Raw genomic sequence first — 15,856 nt, forward strand, 5'->3', positions numbered from 1 at the left:
GGCTAAGATCCGTAATCTCTGTAATCAACTAGATGCCATATGTGCAGGCGTCAGACAGGGTACACGGGGGACATGTCCCCTGCATTTCCATCTGCCCCCCACACTTTGTTTCCCCAAAATGACCTTCTGTGACATAGTGTGTGTCACTGTCACATGCTGTAGTTCAGGCCAGTTAAGTGTATACTATGCATTATGATATGGAATAGCTCCAGTATGTGCAAGCAAGCAGATCTGGCAAAAATTTACATCTGGTCTATTTTGTATTAAGAAGCCAGAAAGTAAGGTTAATTTCAGATATACAGTAACAGACATTTGTATTTGAACATAGGCTGTTCTGTAAACCGGGCTCTCTGTTATTCGTGGAAGAACGTTGCAACTTGGTAGAGCAAGGAGAAGTAAAGATGCTCCTTATAATGTCTGTGAAATACACAACACTCAGGAAAAGAGAGGGGAAGTCAACACACCGTTTGAGCTTCATCAAGACCTGATGAAGACTGGTTACGGTCGAAACGTTGCCTAACAATAAACTAAAACTCTTCCACTGGGAGCTCAAACGGTGTGCGGACTTCCCCTCTCTTTTCCTGATCTACATATTGTTGTCCAGCACCCGATAACTTGTTTTAGGATGTGCATGCTTACCCCTTGTTCCTAAATACACAACACTCCTCATATTGATGACCTCATGCAGTCAGTGCTGGCAAGAGCTATGCACGGTTGCAACACATGCTGAAGGTGCTTCACTGTAGGCCTGTGACAGTATGAAAGCTCACAGTACAGTGTGGTATACACCAAAATAGTATGGGTGACAGTACTTCATAGTTTTGTTTTCCCCCTTTTAATTACATTACATTAACCACTGCCCATCCAATAATATATACTGTAGTTTGCTTTAAAGAAATATATTGCTTTATTGAACAGTGTGTGTGTGTGTGTGTGTGTGTGTGTGTGTGTGTGTGTGTGTGTGTGTGTGTGTGTGTGTGTGTGTGTGTGTGTGTGTGTGTGTGTGTGCGTGTGCGTGCGTGTGTGCGTGTGTGTGTGCGTGTGTGTGTGTGTGGACCAGGAGGAGTGTCTATACACGAATCCACGGAGCGCTGCCCTGTAGGTGGCGCCGCCATTGCTGCGGTGTCAGACTCGATCAGCTGCTGCTGCGTCGTGTCAGTCAGCTGCAGTCACTGACTGCTCACGTTACTCTTTTACCTGCTTTTTACTAACTTTTACTAACACTAACTTTACAAAGATGTACAGAAAATCGGGATGAACCTGTGTAGTTTATGGCTGCTCCAACAGCCAAGCAGGTAAAGAGTAACGTGAACAGACGGACAGAACCGCAGCAGCAGCTGACTGAGTTTGACACCGCAGCAATGGCGGCGCCACCTACAGGGCAGCGCTCCGTGGATTCGTGTATACAACAAGCATTGCGGTTGAGTACTTTGTCCAGCACTGGTCCTGGAGGCCAGCCTGCTGCCACATTGCCTGGCTTGTGCTCAGTGATGCCATCATACCATTGACTCGTATTCAATTGATTAATCATGCAACACTCGTAGAGTATACATATTTTTCTTAATGTTTGACTACATTAGCAAAAAAGGTTTAATATGTTTTATGTTCTTTAATGAGATCATCCTGTGTCTCGTTTAGTTGATTGATTGCTGTAATTATGATCCATGCATTCCCAGGAGTTTGACTCTCAGTCATCCAAGGGTTGGTTTTTGATCAGGGACTGCAATTAAGCCTTATTTATACTTTGTCATACTTTTGTAGTGTGACAAAAATAGCAGACCTACAAGCGCACAACGCCTCGCAACCGTGGCACGTTGTGAGCTTGTAGGTTGGCTATTTTTGGCATGCGATGCTGTCATGGAACAAAGTATGAATCAGGCTAAGGCTTTAGAAACAGTGTGAGACGACTCAAATATAAAATGAGCTGTTTGCCTGCAGGTCTGCCACACAGATAAGAGAGAGAGGAGCTGTTCTCACTCATTTACATTTACCGTTATGTACTGGGGATGCTGATAAGGTGCATTTCATTACTGTGGCACAGTTGGACCTCCGGCAGATTATATTTCACTGTCATATTATTTAACCGTTTACTGTTGTACTTCCCCAAACAATTTAGAATGAGCAATTTAGGCATTTAGCAGATGCTCTGGAGCGACTTACAAATGTTTAAAGGGGCTACACCATGAATTAAAAAAAAATATATTATATATAAATATTGCCCCCTAATACGTTTTAAACAGGTTGTAAGCCTAAAAAACATCCAGATATTTTTTCTCACAATCTGACTGTCTGTCATTCCAAGCTTTTTCAGCTGCAATACCAAAACGTCCTATTGGGCAGGGGGGAGCTACTGAGCAATTATGTCTGGCCATCATCAATGCAAAATCAGGGCAAGTGACATCACTTGCCCTGCCATTCTGAAATGGCCTGTTCAGACACGCCCATTCAGGAAATCCATGAAATGAGCATGAATGACTGAATGTTAAAAAAAAATATTTTTTTGGGTACAAGAGACACTGGGGAGCCCAACAAATACTAAAAACCTAAAAAAAAAAGAAATTCATGGTGTAGCCCCTTTAACCACTTAAAACCCAGCATCCTTATTGTGGGGGAAAGCTTTCCCTGAAAATAGCACATCGACAAGCTCACAATGCGACGCATAGCTAAAATGATTGGTTATGACATCACATAGGGTATTTATCTACGTCATCACATCAATGAGTTCAATGAGGATAGTTTACAATCGCAGGTGTAGTCTGAATATGATCGTATCACGTTGGTTTATGATTTCAGTCATCTGGCTGAACTCTACTGCCCTTAACAATTTAGAATTTCATTTGTATCTATGTTGATTGCTGATATTATGTTTGTTTGCCTGATTGATTAGACTTTAAGTAAACACCACTTTTACACTGCACTGTCCATTGTCAAGTTCATACTCAATTATGACACTTTTTCAGTATGTTATTTATTTTTGTGATACAAGGTATTTTACAGTCAATCTTTGCTTGGAGCCCCAGAATTGCTAAATCTGTTGTCAACCACCATAGCTTGTTTCCCTTTAGCTTGGAGTTTCACTGTCTCCCAATTTATAACATTGCCTCTTTCAAAAGCCACATTATTAGCCAGTGCATTGACCCTGTGTTGACTGATGACATGGTCCCACATGTTGACATCGGTGATCTCTCCAGCGAAACTCTGATGCCAGTCGAAGTGACCCAGGAGGCTGTCTGCGTCCTGCCCGAGAATGATCCTGCCTCCGGCTTTGAGTTTGTAGCCCTGCTGGAGTTTAGTCATCATGGACCTCTGGCCATTCCAGTAGGAGAAAGTCAAGCCCGTATTTGAGTCCCAGATGAAACACATGTGAGATAAAAGTGAAGTCATCTCAGGGAGCCTGAAGTGAGCACTCTTGCCGCCCAGATAAACTGCATATCTACATTTGAGAAAGAGAAAACATATGTGAGTCTAACCACTTAAACCCTTTTGACCGGGGTCTGGGCTCTATACTTGGACCGCTCCTTTTTAGCTAAAAATAGCTGATCTACTGTACAAGCTCTACGAGCTGCTATTTTCGCAGAATGTTTGCCCCAGAATAGGGTTGCTAGGGTACATGTGGCTAAATAATGTCCTTTGCACATCAAGTCATTCTCCTCTGCTCACAACACTTTGGAAATGGTGGGGTAAACGTTTGAGACATTTTAAACATTTTGAATACAGGGCTTAACCACTTAAATGTCTATACACTTCGACTGGGGTCCCTTGGACGTCTATCCTTGGCCCACTCCTTTTTAACCTCTACACCAAATCTCTTTGACAAATATAGCTTTATATACAAGGCGTACAAGCTATTTTCGCCAAATGTTCACCTGTTATGGCAAGCCCAGAATAGGGACATTAGGGTTGAAATGTTCCTCGCCCCTCCCGTTTATATGCGAGAGCTGGCGAAAAGGGAACTCAGATTAGGGTTGAAATGGTTAGATAAAACGATCAAATCAAGAATTTGCAAAGCAAGAGTCGTTTGCACGCCATTAAATCTCCCATGACGTCTGGCTGTTTCCTGAACATAATTGAAACATAACTGACAGCCTTACTAGCTTTTCACATCAGATCAAACAGGGTCTACATTGTTTTAAGACAAGCAGGTCAACACAATATATAATTTGATCCATGTCTCTGTATGGTGGTTGGACAACAAACTATCGGCATGGTCATAATGCTGCAGATCTCCTGATTGCTTTCTGCACATACTGCAACTCAAAACAGTTTTTCCAGGTCTGTATACGTCATTTGTCTTTATGGAGAGAGCACTCAGTTATATGTCATACCACTCTCCAGAAACATACATCAAAGTGGGACCCCCAGGTGCCATTAACAGTAATGCATTGCTAATTAATGAATTTGAAATGATTACAGTGCAATACGAAACATGTATTGACTATTCTAACAATATGTTTCAATATCAGCGCTATGATTCTCATCAATTATAGACAATTCAATGTATGTAAAACCAAAATATTTCAGGGTCTCCTGGACAGAATCATTTCAAATGCAGCTCCAGGGACTAATGAAAGCCAATCTGGGGGTTTGTGACATGAAAAGGTTTGAAATTGCTACAGTGGAGTGGACATTAGTTGCTTTACCTGCCGTCCTTCATACGCCAGATGCTGAGCTCATCGCGTTCTTTTGTGCGGTATTCAAAGAGGATGGTTTCCTTAAGGGGCAACGCTGAGCCCACACGCATGCACAGAGTGGCGGCCTTCAATGCCATGGTCTGCTGTGGGAACAATTCCACGTAGCTGTAATAGTTCTGCTTCGGGAAAATCACCGACCTGCTCCCTGAAGTGATGGACAGTGGGGAAAAAGTACTCAAATGTTTTACTTAAAGTATCAATACTATAATGTAGAAATACTACAAGTGAAAGTCCTCTTTTTACTTTTAGTACCAAAAGTAAAAGTACTCATTATGCATGAAATGTCCCATTTCACAAGTTTTCAAGTGTATAAAATGTATAAAAATATTTTGAAAATAGCAGATCTACAAGCTCACAACCAATCAGCTATTTTCAAATAACCGAAGTATATACAGGGCTGAAGTGGTTAAGTGGTATGTTTTGTAATAATAATCAAAATCTACAAAGTAACTAGTTTTCAAGTTAACCCTTTTCAAATAACTCTAGTGGATTAAAAATTAGGCTACAACATTTGCCTCTGAGATGTAGTGGAGTAGAAGTAAAAGTATAACAAAATTGAAATACTCCAGTAAAGTAAAAAATACCAAAAACATGTACAGTACAGTACTTCAGTACAAGTACTTAGTTACTTTCCACCACTGGTGATGGATGGGCATTATGGCATCAGCAGGGATTCATAACTTCTTCCTCTAGCTGTCAATGAATGAATGAACACACACACACACACACACACACACACACACACACACACACACACACACACACACACACACACACACACACACACACACACACACACACACACACACACACACACACACACACACACACACATACACATGCACACATACACGAGAACATGAAACATATGGGATATACTGTGTACCTAAGACGGAGCAAAGAGAGAGGGTGCTGAGAAACAGAATGGTCAGAAGTTTCATTTTGTCTTGGCAAACCTAGAAAAGAACAAACGCTCTACAGCATTAAGGACAATCCTCTGTATGTCTATCCAGGGAAAACCAGGCCTCCAGATAGAGGTGATCGACAAGTCAAAGGGGTGAAGTCAAAAAAGAGTTACAAGTCAGATCCCCTGTAAACCCAGCCATAATCACATAGAAGGATGTTGCAATTTAACCTTCCTATATAAATAAAGAGAGAAAACGGTCTGATGACCTTTTCTGAATGGGCACACGTCCAAAAAAATATTACCACTTACAAAACTAGGGCTGTTTTGAGTGAGGAATTGTACAGTGTACAGTATATATTCTTCCCCAGGGCCCATATTGAGCGCTTGTAATTTCAGCTTTAATACATTTTGCCCACTATTTTAGCATGTTTAAACCATTTCCTCAGCGGTAATTTACCGCTGAGGAAATCGGTTTATAAAAACTATAATAAAACAAAGCTGTATACTGTACCACAACTCAATGTCTATGAAGTTGGAAATGCAGTCAGTCTTGTGTGCAGAGCCCTAAGACAGGTTCTATATTATACCTTTAAACCTTCCCCTCTTTAGCTCAAGGCTTCTTGCTCAAATAAGCTCAAACAAGCATGGTCAGAATGCAAATACAGAAACTAGACGACTACAATCACAAACCCGAGTGCATGTATGCATGTCAATTATAATTAAGACAACCTTATTTAACAAGGTAAGCTCGGTCAGAACTCACTTTCACATTACATAACTGAGACCCCACCACACACCCTTGATATTTCAGTTATACGTTTTCTTTCACCGTTTCTAGCTGTCACGATTATACACAAAACACAGAGTCAAGTAAAGGTATTTATTCCCAACATGGAGTGGGGAAGAGTGGGCTTGTGAGCCAGCAGGCAGGCAGGGCTGCAGGCAGCGAAGCAGGTAAGTACAGTATAATATGGTTCAGAGGCAGAGTGAAATTGTTTGAGTTGCAGGCAAAAAACAAAGGAGCAAAAACTAGAAGAAGGTAACACTGGGAAATACAGCGAGAACACTGAACTGTCACAGGGAAAACAATGGCGTTGCGGCGATGAATAGAGTGGAGACGAGGACTTAAAATACGGTGAGGTTGATGAGCCGATGGCAGGCATGTGCATTGCTGAGAGAAACAAGGAAACTAGAGACAGGTGTGCCAAAATTGGAAGCCATGAGCCAGTACGCAGATATATACGCCCACACAATATAGGCCCAAACAAAGACAGACACAGGCAGGAATCACACATAAACTGTAAAATAGACAGGTGGAGAGACAGACATGACACTATACAGTATAGCACAGTGCATTGTGTGTATATGTATTGTGCTGGATTGTCTTTAGATGTGAAAAGTGCAACAAGTTCCAGTTGTCTACCCAGTTCTTTTTTCTTTTTTTTAAAAACTTATGTGTGACCTATTTTTGTAAGAATGAGGACTGCGGTTTGGACTGTGGAACAAGCATTTGGGATGTTCGCTCAGAACAGAAATCACTACATCTCACCACAGAAGAGACTTCTCGACCACTAAAACCCCAGCAATATTGTGGGGAAATCTTTAGCTGAAAATAGCTGATCGACAAGCTCACAACACGAAGCATTGCATCGCGTTGTGAGCTTTTCAGTCATTCAAATAGACACTCTTTAAACGTATTCGTCTTTCAATAGAACTCATTATTATGACCACCTGTCAAAAAGGGTGGATGAAAGTAATTCAAATATTGTTACATCCATCCATCCATCTTCAACCGCTTATCCGGAATCGGTAAATAAACATTGTTTTACATAGAACTATGGACAGCACACGCTACAGGCAGTATTTGGCTGATACTATGCTCATGGCATGGGACAGGAGGAGCTAACAGGGTTAATATAGTTGTGCATGTTTCATTAGTTTTACATTTCATTTCGTTTTTGTTTATTTTTTAGTTTCCTGAACAGACCAAATTATCATGACATCAACACAACCAAAAATGTTTTTCCGGGTGGATCATGCAGCAGTGTTACATTGGAGCAAAAATAATTAATTAACCTTATTTCTGGAAGAACGGACATTGTGCTATTGTTTGACTATTTTAGAAATATAGTATTTGTTCTAATTGTCCACAGGTTGAGAAACTAGACATAGCATTTTTTCTGGACACTGTATAATACAAATCTGTACACAGTATCTCTATAATAGTCATGTGATCAAGACGGATCTGTTAGATTTTTCATATTCCATCCTGATTGGCTAAGATTGGCTTCCAAAGTTTACAGGAGTGGCCCGTTTTGATCAAAATGCCTCAAAACACGTCAGATTGGCGTTTTTCAAATCAGTCTCATGGTGGTGCTATAACAGGCCGATTCACATATTTGGCCTATAACTCTTGAACCGTATGTAGGTCATACAATCAAAATTATTTTCCCTTCCTTGAATCCCCCACACTGAAGTTGAGCTCAATCACACATTACATACAGTGTACTTATAAATCATCACACCAGTCCTCCGTGACCTCCACTGGCTCTCAGTCAAGCACAGAATATTTCAAAATACTAATCACCACCTAGGCCCTCAACAACCAGGCTCCCCACTTCCTCTCTGAACTCCTCCAACGCCACGCCCTACCCGCTCCCTCAGGTCGGGTGATGCCTTGACATCCCCAGGACAAAGAAACGAACCTGGGGTGACGGGCCCTCCCTATGGAACTCACTCCCAGCTCACATCAAAGCTGCCCCCACCCTCGCCATGTTTAAAACCACACTCAAAACCCACTTTTTCAGACTCACATTCTCTACCTAAGCCCCCCCCCCCCTTTTTTTTTTACCTTTACTTCTAAAGTGTTGAACTTTTTAATCTATGTTTTTCATAATTAAGTTGTTTTTATTTTTGTTTGTTTTATAAAGCGACTTCGAGTTCTCAGAAAAGCCCTACATAAATTGTATCTATTATTATTAAAAGTGTTGTCCATGTACACTGTAGCAGAGTAATGAAGACCCAAATTGTGTTCGTGCTTTTTGCTCTGTTGGCAAATAATAATGCTGCAGAGCAAAATGTGAAAGCTGCGGATAAGTCAGGTAACCAATACATGGAAAATGAATTGGTAACTTTTCAGTGGTGTGTAAAGATGTATGGCCATTAGTTGTACTATCCAGCAAACTTCACCAATCCAATCCACATTATTTATATACCACATTTTACAATGCAAGGTTACCAAAGTGCTGCACAAGAGATCTAAAAAAAACTAAATACACATAAGCTAAAACACATAAAACAAATACGTTGTTTCAAGTTTTCAAAAACAGCGAAAATTGCTGATCTACAAGCTCAAAGCGTGCAGACAACTTTGAAATAAAGCCTTTACATGTTGTGTCATCAAGATGTTTTGAAAAGTATCAGTACATGGATCTTCACCAAAATAATAATTTGTTTATCTTTTGGACTGAAGAGGTGGCAAGATCAGATGAGACCATAGTGGTGCAATCTATAGAGGTCCTCGAGTCAACATGTAACTCAAATTTGTGTTTCTACAGGATTTAATCTCTTTTAGCACTCTGCTCCCCTCTAGTGTCTATCATAGTAAACTTATGAGTGACCAAGATGAACTGTAGATGACTGTACCATTACAATAGTGGACAATAGTTCTGTCAATTTAACAATTGTGGAGAAAAAGCTAAGAGGGAGTGAGTAAAAGTAAGTGTTAGTGTGTGTAGGAGCAAGCTCTAGAGTACTTTAATAGTCGTATACAACCAGGCACAAAAAGGAAATCAGAACGAAGCTGTATAAAGATATTCATTGATTGATTGATTGGAATTTGTATTAGGCAAAAGAATGTAAAACAACACAGTTACATACAAGAAAAGGGGAGGGGGGTCGTCTGTCTACCGGGAAACTGGTACTACCTCCTCTTGTGGCCTCCAGAAAGATGAGTTTTTAGGGCTGTTTTAAATTAATCAATATTGGACAAGATTTGTGTTGTTAAAATGTTTAAAAAATATTCCATTTCTTTTTAAATTTCTTAAAAACATTTCAGAAATAGCAGATCTACAGGCTCTACAACGTGTCACGACATGTGTGAGCCTGTAGATTGGCTATTTTTAAATAGCTGAATACTGTAGGGTTAAAGTGGTTTTCATGCTATATTAACTACTTTTGCTGGGGACCCCCTGGAACCCCCTCAAGAACCCCTGGGTGTCCCTGGACCCCACTTTGAGAACCACTGAACTACCCCTTAACCACAAGAACCCCTGGCGTTCCTATTCTGGCCATGTCATAATAGGCAAACATTCTGCAATAATAGGTGAACATTTGGTGAAAATAGCCAAACTACGATCTCACAACAGCTTGTATGGTCTTTTCGCTATTTTAGGACTAGTAGCAAAATATGTTTTGAAGATAACGCAAATTGGTGTAAAGGGATTTTTTTTAAAGCTATAACCTATGGTTCAAGAGTTATGGGTCAAAAACGTTTTTTTTTCCTGTTTTTTCAATTGATATTGATATGGATAATTGTATGGATAATTTTCAAAATAAAGTTTGGGTCCCAAGGCTAGAATCCATCAGTAGGTCCTAAAGAAGCCTCATGCAAAATTTGGCGCTTTTATCCACTTTGTATCGGTAATTTGGCTAAGCTACCCCACTAATTGGTACAGAGCAGCAACAGCAAGAGCAGCTAAATAAACTTAAGGCCTCCTAGCACTACAGACAGCCTAGAGTAGCTAGACCAGGGGTGGGCAGCATTTATTTCCAGAGGGCCATAGTGACTTCGATAAAGTGAGTGAAGGGCCACACATTGTACAATTGAATTGAAACTTGAAACACAGTGCTGAATTATGTTAAAACTGCATGCATTTTGGTAGACATGCCAGTCTACTTTAGAACAAGTAAGACGCGCGAACGCTGGAAGCGAACGCAGCTTGAAAATATTGTGTATTTACGGACTCTGTGTGTGTGTGTGTGTGTGTGTGTGTTTGTGTTTTGACTGTAGCTGCACTCTGGCGCCCTCTGTCGGCCGCACCCAGGCAGTGCACTGCACACAGACACACACACACACACACACATACACACACACACACACACACACACAAGCCGAGCAGACTTTCATAGTAAGCTCCACTTGGGCGGAGGCGCGCCTCCTTCCGCGTTCGCAATAAGGTCCTTGCTTTCACAACAAGAAATTTCTGTTACAAATCTTTTTTTCTTTTTTACAGCTGTACTGTGCTGTATCACTCTGGTGTACTCTGTAAGAGGTTAAAATAAAAATATTAATTACATAAAACAATCCACATCAATGTCGTATCAACTTTTAAATGAGTCTATACATTTATACAGTATCATATCTTATATGATATGCACCACTCCCATAGGTCACTGATAAAACACACAAACAAACAGGAGAAGGGCGCACGTAGCCTACACCAGTATTGATGTAATCTCTCAAGAACAGATTCTGCACTGCGTTGGAATCTGTCCTGAAGGTTCGTGTTAACGTGTACACACTGTGTGGGAGTGGGCGTGCCTTCAGATCAGGAAGCAGGCCGCGCTTTACCCAATCAAATGTAGTGGGCGGGATTCACGTGTCCGTCGACCCTTCCCTACTCGAAACTAACCGAAACTAATTTAACAATAGCGTCCGCGGAGCAGACAAAACCACGGAAAGATATTCACATTTGAACTTACTCTTTCATCATAGAAACAAGTGGGCTTATAACCAAAACGATCCATGTTCTCTGGGAGAAGTGGTGTTAGTGTTCCGTGTAGAAATGTTATCTAGTCGGAATGAAAACGCAAGCTCACGGTGAAGCAGTGAAGGCAGACTTAAACCCCGTTTTCTTGCGCACAGGTCCTACGTCGGCATTGTCCCAGAGTCAACTGAGGAGGAACGAACAGCAGAGGTCGCTGTTTTTCCTTTTCAGTTGAATCTGGGTTCCCAGATTGGTATTGATGAGGTGCTGCTGACCTTGGTAAATACGTCTAAAAGTGAAGAAAAGGCCGCACACTCAAAGCCACGATACAGGATAATTTATTAAATGAATACCTACGTTTCAACCTGGAAAGGTCTTCTTCAGGGATTGATTCAATACAACATACAACAATTACCCAAATTATTTTCTCCACCAGGCCAAAGGCGTGACAGAGTTTTGCACCCTGTCCGTCCGTGTGTCTGTCTGTCTGTGAGCAGCTAATCTCCGGCACCGTTGGCCCGATTGCAGCGAAACTGTGCAGGCACACACCCTGGGCGCCAGGGCAGAACCTCTTCCCCGAATTCTTCAGATCGGCATGTTATAGCGCCACCAGGAGGTCGATTTTTGCAAAACAATTGTTTTGGTATTAGTCCCACAGATTTTCTTTCCAAACATCACGCAGATCGGTACACAGTATCTCTAAAGTCATGTGATCGAGACGGATCTGTCCATATTCCATCCTGATTGGCTAAGATTAGCTTATTTGGCCGTTTTGAACAAAATACCCCAAATCATGATGAACGTGTAATTTCTGTGACATTTTGCACGCACATTCTCACTAGACCGAGGAAGAAATGCCACTTGATTTTTTTTAAATCAGCCTCATGGTGGTGCTATAACAGGCTGATTCTGATTTTACCTATTTTTGGCCTATTATAGTGCCACCAGGAGGCCACAATAACCTACCTGACCTGTGCTCCGAGGAGCACTTTTTCTAGTTACAACTGTTATCATTCTGAAACCCCTGGAGCTACTACTACCACCACTACTTGACAACATAATCAAACTGATTTAGAAATCCAATCTACTTCAAACCCTAGAAGGGTGTAGCCCCAGATACGTATTTAATGTATCTCTATCTAGCATTCTTTTGGTTGCATTGTGATGACATACTACTTAAGGAATTTGAAGCTATGTTATCAGTATCACAGACTGTTCTGGTGTGTTTTAGCTGAGTGGTGGAGTACACGCACGCACGCACGCACACGCACACACACACACACACACACACACACACACACACACACACACACACACACACACACACACACACACTGCTGTGTGTGTATATATTGTAGCGACTGACCCCACAAAACATCCGGCCGTAAGTTGCTCCGCCAACGGAGCTAGCTTGGCACAGTGGATTGCCTGCCAGTATGTATACGCTACACTGGCATAAGTGTGCGAGAAAGGATTTTTCTACACGCATCTGTATGCAAATGATATCCTGCACATAATTCTACATTCATTCAACATCCGAACTCTGACTGGGGAGGGAGTCTGATGATCATTGCATCCTGATGTGACATCAAATATTTCAAAAGTAGAAGAAAATACAAGCAAAATGTTGGAAATATTTCATTTTGATGTGGTGTCATAATTAAAGCTCTGTGGTCAGTTTAGTGTAAATTGTTCACTTCAAATTGTAAGTGTAAATATAGCTGCAAGCAGCGATAATACGGGGCCAGGAGAGAGAAAGAGAAATGATAATTCCTTTAACAGGTCAGTTCATGAAAGTCCTTTTGGTCTTGTTTCCAATGAGGGCCTGTGAGCAATTAGGGGTTAAGAGTCTTGCTCAGGGACAAATTTCATTTCGTCGATACATTTGCTGACCTGGCCTGGAATCGTACCTGGGTCAACCAGAGCCTCTGGCTCCCTTGGCGGGCTCACTAACCACTCAGCTATGGCCGACCCTCAGAGAGAGAGAGAGAGAGAGAGAGAGAGAGAGAGAGAGAGAGAGAGAGAGAGAGAGAGAGAGAGAGAGAGAGAGAGAGAGAGAGAGAGAGAGAGAGAGAGAGAGAGAGAGAGAGAGAGAGAGAGAGAGAGAGAGAGAGAGAGAGAGATGGAAACGGAATAGATTGAAGATAGAAACGGAATAGATTGAAGAGACAGAGACATGGAAACGGAATAGATTGAAGATAGAAACGGAATAGATTGAAGAGAGAGAGAGAGCCATGGAAACGGAATAGATTGAGTCATGTTTTTTGCAATTCAACTTAAATGAGTGTGCATCAAGTGAGGCTTGAACCAGCAACCTTGCGGTCGTGAGGCACTCTTAGGTAGCTGCAACACTACCTATAGTGCTATAGCTTTGTCCAGGCTGATGTTGTCTGTTGAGGATGACAAACGCTTGCCTTCTGTCATGACCCAAGCCCCTGTTTCACTAACACTAAGATCACTCGTTCACAAACCATTTACCAATTAAGAAATTGTACATCTCCTCAGAAGCAAAACTAGTGAAAGTAGCCGATCTACAAGCTCACAAACCATTAAAAGTTGTCAGATTGTACATCGGCTATTTTCACAATGAAGTATGTTATACATTGAAAAAACATACTCTCATTGCTATCTGAAAAGTTGTGAGATTGTAGATCAGCTGTATGTAAAAAACACTCAATTAAGTATTTCATGTTATCTTTAACAATTGCAGATGTATTCATTGATAGTCATGTTGTGTGAAATGCAACTTAGATGAAGTCTGCACCAAGTGAGGCTTGAACTGGTGACCTTCAGGTTGTGGGGCACACATTTAAGCGAGAAGCCACCAACAGACAAGAACCTGTGAAAGGAGATCACAAAGATGATACAGTTTCATGCAAATAGCTGAAAAATCCTGGGTTTAAGTGTTTTTCAAACTGCTCAAGATTGCGGACAATCTAAGGGCGGTGCTTACTGGTCAACGTGATAGATGTGTTCCTCATTAGTCAAGGCACATGTGTAAGCAGGTCTAATGGCTGTCGGCCAAACGAGGCATGACTTTTGCCTGTTTAAAGTTTCAATTTTCAAAAAATTGCTATAGCGCCCCCGTTTGACCAATTGGAGTAAGATTGGTTTCAGTGATATTTGGAATGGCCCTTTACATTTCTGCAAAGTTTCAAAGAATGGTAAGTCTGCATGTATGTGTTAGGGGCAGATGAATAATTGTCATAAAACTGCAATATTCATTGGCTCATTAAAGCTTCATTTTTTCACTTATGGAAAATATTTTGCAAACGTTTTTTGGCATAGGTCCAAAGTTCATGTGTAAAAAGTTTCGTGCAGATTGCTCAAAAATCCCAGGAGGAGTTAGTGCGCCGGGCTATGAATGATGGAACTCGTATCTACGAATCACGTATTTCGTCCTATTGGTTCCATACATCCTTAATAATCTGTCAGTAATACGCAGTACGAGGCACTAGTAATCCTTTGCATTCAGTCATTTCTCCATTCATGTTCCTATGAATTATGCATTTCTTAGGATTGTAAGTTTCGTGTAATTTTAGGGTTTTTTTTTGTCTTACGTACCACCAGGTGGGAGTAATTTCCCACTAATTAGTGGGGAAAAAGCCACGCGTGGCCACTCGTGGCACTAGCGAGCCGATTTTCTCGAGTGGGTGGGGGTGCGTGGGCTGTTGAGCCATGTGACTGTCTAAACTGTAGACCATACGTCATACGAGACTCCGTTTGGTAGGCCAATCAGAGGCAGGTGGGGGGCGGGTCCGTGTTGACTACTGTTGGCAACCTTTCCCACTAATTACTGGGGAATTACTCCCACCTGGTGGTACGGGAGCCATTCAGTAATTTCTCCATTAATTTCCTACGAATTATGCATTCCGTAGGATTGTACTTTTCGTGTAATTTGGAGGATGGGCTGTCCTCGATCTCGAGTGGCTCAGAGACAACAAAGGAGAGGCAAAGTCGATCATTGAAGACCACAGGATACAGTCCATGAAGTGTGAGGGGAAATTGTTCCATGAACAATGAGTTCGTAGACCACTTGAAAACGGAACTATCGCCAGAACTACTGCAGTCACCACCACAGGCACAACTACAAACTTTTGGCAGAGCATGTGACACAACTGAACAGACGTCGGGGCATCTCTGTGTATGTCTGGTTGAATTCTTCAGACGCGTTGTGATCTACATCATATTCACACAATGAGTTACTTGCGAACAGCTTTCTTAGCGTTCACTTAACCAGGATGGATGGCATGCAGCAGTTCTCAGGCTACCAGACGCGCAACGCTGAACAAGTCCTCAGCCAGCCCTTACAGCTTCCGCAGGTGGCATGCGACAAGCGAACGGGCGAGGAGCCTAAGGACGTTGTCAGCTTCGGGAGCAGCAACAGTGATATATGCAAGCGCTACTCCAAAAGCCGGTCGTACCAACGCAATGAGCTTGTGGACCTGCCGGGTAGTGATTTGTCCTCTCCGAGCGAGAACAGAATTGATGTCTGCAGCTTGCTCCTGCCGCTTGCTCCTTCAGGCAAGCGGCAACAGCAGGCTTGTGTA

The sequence above is a fragment of the Gymnoscopelus microlampas genome (assembly GCF_963454915.1).
Source record: "Gymnoscopelus microlampas genome assembly, chromosome: 22".
NCBI lineage: Eukaryota > Metazoa > Chordata > Actinopteri > Myctophiformes > Myctophidae > Gymnoscopelus > Gymnoscopelus microlampas.